Source organism: Chenopodium quinoa, unplaced genomic scaffold (assembly GCF_001683475.1).
Source record: "Chenopodium quinoa cultivar QQ74 unplaced genomic scaffold, ASM168347v1, whole genome shotgun sequence".
In the NCBI taxonomy this organism is placed as follows: domain Eukaryota; kingdom Viridiplantae; phylum Streptophyta; class Magnoliopsida; order Caryophyllales; family Amaranthaceae; genus Chenopodium; species Chenopodium quinoa.
The window spans coordinates 2524771-2531101 of NW_018744821.1; the positions used below are offsets into that span (position 1 = coordinate 2524771).

The 6331-nt window shown below is 33.4% G+C and overlaps 1 long non-coding RNA gene across 1 annotated transcript; it reads right to left on the minus strand.

The window, feature by feature from the left end:
- Nucleotides 1–780: 780 nt before the first annotated feature.
- On the minus strand, nucleotides 781–2268 carry LOC110704087. Its single transcript, XR_002507859.1, has 3 exons — nucleotides 2242–2268; nucleotides 2061–2159; nucleotides 781–1259 (listed from the first exon to the last, which is right to left on the minus strand). It is a non-coding gene; the product is annotated as an uncharacterized LOC110704087 (long non-coding RNA).
- Nucleotides 2269–6331: the final 4063 nt, after the last annotated feature.

The following is a 6331-nucleotide window of genomic DNA, read 5'->3' on the forward strand; positions in this document are numbered from 1 at the left end:
CACCTGACCCCCTTTCTTCTTCTTCTTTATTCGGTTTTTCTCATTTCATTCTTTTTCCTCCATAACTTTCTCTCTCTAAAACTCAAATTCTCTCTACCTTCTCTCTAAGATTCTCTCTTCATTTCTCACCCAAATCTAAAACTTTTTACATATTATTAATCCCCTCTTCATCCTCTACATTTCTATATCAAAATTTTCGAATTCCATTCAAATTAATTTACATACCCATTTTTACCATGGCTTCAAAGAGGGCTCGGTCTATTTTCGGTAGGAGTTCTAGCTCAAGGGAGGAGTATGACCTGGATTTACAACCCCCATAATGGCCGACGATCCGCATTGCTACCCAAGAGCAAAAGGAGCGGCTAAAACACCTAGTCGGCACTACTACAAAAATAGCATAAGAAACCGTACAAAACATGCCAAAGAAACCAGAGAAGTTATGGTGCCTAGGTAGTAGGTCTCTTAGCCATTTATTAGATTAATCAAGGAAACCATTTATCACATATAACTGGTTTCTTGGTTAGATTTGAAATCTGATAATTGTTGAGGGAAAGGAACCATATATTTTAGATATTCGGTTTCTTAGATGTAGTTAAGGCACCGTATATAAATAAAATGTGGTCTCTTAGATTTATATAAGAAACCAACAATGTTGAAAATCCGGTTTCTTAGGTTCTTTGTTTTCATTAACGTCATAATCTAAGAAACCCTAATATTAATACATCAAATTAAGTTTTCATTTATATTTTTTTTATTAAAATATGTATTACGTATTAATACTGTACTATATGTTCGTTGGGGTGAAGCTATCCAAATTGATAACAAATAAAATTGCTTCAACCTACTATATATATGTACCTGTATACCTGTAGTATTTAATATTAAATAACCACAACAATATCAAATTGGGCTGAATAATTTAATACTTCACTAAATATATTTAATTACACACTGTACATTATGTACATTATAAGCCAATAATTCACTAAGCATCACTATCCATTTTCTAATAAAAAAATAAAAATAAAACAAAATCTAAAATTCTCCGAAGTCTAAACTTTAATCATTGGCCTCCATAAGAAAAAATCCTTGTATCCCAAAATATATATACGATGTTTAAAAATGTGCAATAATCATTCATGATCATCAGCCATACCATCATCACTGACTTCTTTTTGCTTAAAAACATATGTAACCAAAGTGTCTCGTATCTCGTCTATCATTTCTTGATGATAAGTAGCGGGAGCTTGGGGAAAGTACTGCAACAGAAATTATATATATATTAGAACATAAAGTAAATTTTATTAAGTAGATGAGATGTAATATAGAATTTAATCACCCAAGAAAACCCAAACGATTCATAAGCATAATAGCACACATAATTCACATTGTCACAATCTGAAAATTAAACATTCTATGTGTGTAAGTGTGCTTTCTCCAGCTTGATTGCTTGAACATAGTATAGCATAACAGAGTTCAATCGGGGGCTATAAACCTGAAATGTTTCATCTTGTATGCTTAAGTGTAGGGGGGACAAGGCTCAAGAGTACTATAAAATGCACATGATCTACAAGCTACAATTCAATTATGCGAAGATTCTTGATCCATTGTTTATACATCAAGAACAACAATGCAACAAAACAAAAACCAACCGATTTTAAAATCATGCCACTATCAATTAATAAATTCTCATAGAAACAACCATCTAACATCTACACCTTCCTACCACATTCGATCATACTCAAAAGAAAACGAAAGTTCAAATAACACTACGTACAAACAAAACCATGCTTCAACAATCAACAACATGAATTAATAGTAATATTAATTTCAATCCTTCAACAACCAACACATTTGGAATTTTTATAGAATTATAGCAATGTGGAAACCAAAACAACAAAATTCACACTTACACTAAACAAACTGAATAAAAAGTGAGGGGAAAAATATCAAAAAAGGGTGGGAGACATACTACATTTTAATGCAGAGAGAAATTTAACCCGTCAATTATGTTTGCGTATAATTGGTAAAAGTATTGTATTTTATAAAATTAAAGTTACCTTTTCTGGAACTACTTGTTGTCTCCTTGTTATTATCTCTTGCATGTAGCGACATACATAATATCCACAATCTTTGGTGTCTTGATATTGACGTGGACACTGTTTCATCATTCAATATAGATCATTTGTTCAAATATGTAAATCATAATGAAACAAAAAATTAAAGAAGTGTATCACATACTTGTGGTTTAAGCCACAAAACTTCTGGTTTTTTTTTCATTTTCTTGATATCCTTTCGATGAATAACACTAAAGCTCACCATTCCGCTACAAAATTTTCATAAAAAATTAAATGGCTATTGATTATAATTATAAAATGTATTTTAATCAAATAATGACATGCACATACGCATTAATGGTCTGTCGAGCAAATTCAGGAATTTTATTTTCTGCTCCGGCTGGATCAAGCCAGAATACAGCTCCACGCCACGGACTTATGACAGCTAACCTCCAATGCCGAATACATAAAATATACATTAGCATATCCAATGATGTACAAAGAAATATATATATATATATATATATATATATATATATATATATATATATATATATATATATATATATATATATATATATATATATATATATATATATATATATATATATATATATATATATATATATATAACATAACATAACTTACTGATCATGGAATGGAGCAAAGAATATTTGATTAATGTTTTTGCCACCATTGCACCCAAGAACATTACATAAATAGTCAGTTCGATCTCCTTCTTCTGTCGGGGTCAGCGGAGAAACAAAATTGACATTGCAAAAACCATACAGCCCTGATATACTCTCCTTCTGACACTCTTCGCTCAGGTACCTTGCATATCAAATGTCGAAATATAAATTATCCAAGTATGTACCACATGAAGATCAACATGTGAGAAAAACTAACAAGGTCAATTATCTTATAACGTACCTCATGAAAATCGACATGTGAGATGCCCCTACCTCTCTTTGAAAACACCAATCAAATATATCTTCATAATCAAGCCGAATTACCATCTCGTTGTAGAAAACATTGAACGGGATGTTCAAAATTATGGCCCCATTCCTCTGTCTCAATCCTATAGCTTCTTTCTTAAAAGCTTCCAATAAACCAGAGGTTACCATGGCACGATCTTTATTAGTGATGTTGTATGGCTTTTTAGATGAAGCTTGTTTGGATGGCAATCTCGATATAGGGGTATTCTCCTTGTCTTTGAGTTGATTATTAACCTTAGAGAATTTTGTACACCACAGTTAATAAATAAATTAGATGTAAACTATAAATAAAATTAAAGAAAAAACAAATTAGATGAGAACTGAAAAACTATTTTTTCAGTGGCATTTTGGCACCTGTGGAAACCCTGAATTTGCACGATAATGTATTAATTCTACTTAGTATGTTGTCTGCTTTTGTGAAGGGTTGTAAAGAGTGGGGCTAATAAACTATTATACGTATCAGATTTAGGAAGAAGATTTAATTCTTAATGCAAAAAGGAATATACATATATACAAAAAAGTGTACCTTTTTCTTTGAGAAAATTAAATGAGTCGGCCAGGGAACAAAACTATCCTTTGCTTGACAGACAAAGGTGAAAAGCTCAGTAGGACATGGAAGTAATGCTTTTGGCACCAGGTCATCAATTACAGAGACTCGATGAGTACCAGGGGCCAAATCAAAAAAGTGATTCTTTACCACTAATGTCGACCCTGATATGTAAACTTGCCCAATTGCAACAATCTGGATTTCTTTGTCATCTTCAGTTGCTAAGCAACAGTCATGCATACCCTAAGTCATTTACATAATAATTAATCAATTAGTATGTATATTAATTAACTACCTCTAAAAAATGGCCAAATAATTGGTAACTTATTTCAAGGAAATACAAGTATGCATCACAACACAGGTTAGATCAATATATCTTACTAGTTTGAATAAAATAAAATGTTTATAGAAGTTGCTATTTTTTCATACCTCTGGAAGGTTGCTAATAGGTTGAGTGTCATATGTATCGGGCCAAGGAACACTACAATTTCCATGTTGTGGTGAGTTAGCATTAGTAGTATCGGGCCAAGAAACTTGGTAAGGCTCAAGCTCATGTTCTTGTTCTTCATTATGATGAGGCCGAGTGTATTCCGTTTCTTGAAACTCTTGAGGCCGAGTGTATAGATTTCCTTGAGAAAATATAGCACTTTGGCCACCTTGATTAACACCTCCATGTAGAAGCTTAGTAAAAAAAATCCTGTATCTGGTCCAAATTCGGATGAACTAGTAACTTGGGTAGCATTTTCTTGCTGAGCACAAGTACTATTAGGTTGGCCAGAGCCATTGCCTTGACCAGTGGGAACACTAGACTGGCTACTAACACCGCTGGCCATCAATTGCTTAAACTCCTCTATGTTTTGGCCCGACAACAAGTAAGACATTATGACATTATTTTGGTTTTTCAGCATTGCCACCTCTGACCTGACACAATTAAGTTCATTGTGCAATTGGCTACGTGGTGTTGGTTTTGCAAAACCAAAGTACTGCTTCTTTGTTATACCTGATCCAACGCCCCTTACATGACCTCCACGCTCCGCCTTTTTCAGTGCTCGGGCCAAAATATCATCACGTCGGTTCTCGAAAACAATTTCTCCTCTCTCTGCTTGACCTTTTAATGCATTCTGTTAGAAATGATAAGAAATCATATCATGTTGGAAGTATAATAACTTCACAGATTAATATAAACATAGTACTTACGGAAATACTTACAATTGCATCAGCTGTCTTTTGATCAATTGGATTCTTAAAAGTATACTTTCCATCTTTGAAAAGTGAATGAGCTCGCAACCAAGTCTCGTGTCGAGGCACATGGTCAATATGGATCCCTTTTTTCAAGAATTATTTTGCCTAGAATTACATGAAATAAAAGAAATTATATACAAGTATTAGTTAACATGAATATACATTATTGGAAAAAGTATGCATCAGTTTAACTTGTACATGGAGAATTATAACGAAACTTACTATCTCATCTCGATAGTATTGGTAACCAAGTCGGCCTCCACGATAGCTTGAATTTTTAAGCTTTGACCTTGCTCGACTACATTCGCTCACCACCTTTGAATAACATTATTCAAAAATTAGAAGTATTTATTCAAAAAAATGTACTTTGACATATTCCACTTTCACATCTTCACACTTTTAATCCAAACTTGTATCTACTTTAACAATAATAACATTGCAATAATCATGAACTATAAATCTTATATATTGTTAATTTTTGCTAAACGAGTAGACTTCTGGCCTCTTAGCCAATGTAGCAGCAAACAAAGAAGCCAAGGCAACAAATCCAGTATCAAGTAAAGTTCAGCTAGAATTTCTGGATGACAACAAAGTTAGCAAGACCAGCCTGCTCTATTGTCTGCTCAAAATCAGTTAGTTGCTTGGGGGAAATCCCATCATCTGCAGCGTATAAACTCCTGTTCTAGCTGGCCTTAATGCATCAATGAAGGCATGGATATCTTTTAAAGTGTGATGATAATTGAAATGTGAGACCATAAGAGTCCCATCAGCTAACCTAAGCTGGATAGAGGTTGATGGTAGTTTATCATCCACGACTAGGCCCATCACAGGGGGTGGAGCAGAGCTGTGAGCGTTACAGTAGCAGAAGAGTCAGAAGGGGTCGGGCAGAATGGAAGTTTTTGTTTTTGTGGTTCAGGGCAGTTCTCATTCCTCCTCAAGTATCAAAATCCCTATAAAGTACAGTAGACAACCCTTATCAAGTATAGTAGACTAGCAGAGTACAAAAAATGTTTATACTTCCCAAAAAATTTCACCACTATTTCTTAATAACAAATCACTAGTTGCTAACCAGAATTTTCTTAGATAATCTCCATCTAAAATATAAGCTAAACTCAAACTAAGTAGTATAAACATCATAATAAATTCATACCTTGAACTTATCATCAATACTCATTGTAAAAAATTTGTCCCAAATATCTTTAGTGATCCAAGGATATTTCCAATCTGGTGGCTTTTCTCTTAACCTTCCAGTTTTTTTATGGTATAGCCAATCTCTTCTCAACCGGGTTTTAAAAGCTCTCCACCTGTCATCTGCCTGCTGTAAAATATACTCCTTACGCTCTTCTAAGACTACAAAACCTTTCTGCTCAATTAATTTTGAATACTCTTAGTAACACAATAAAAAAAACAATAGTACGTATATAGTTGTTACTAAGTACTAAGTGGATCTTACCTTTATTTTGTCATACAAATCATCTAACAGAGCTCTT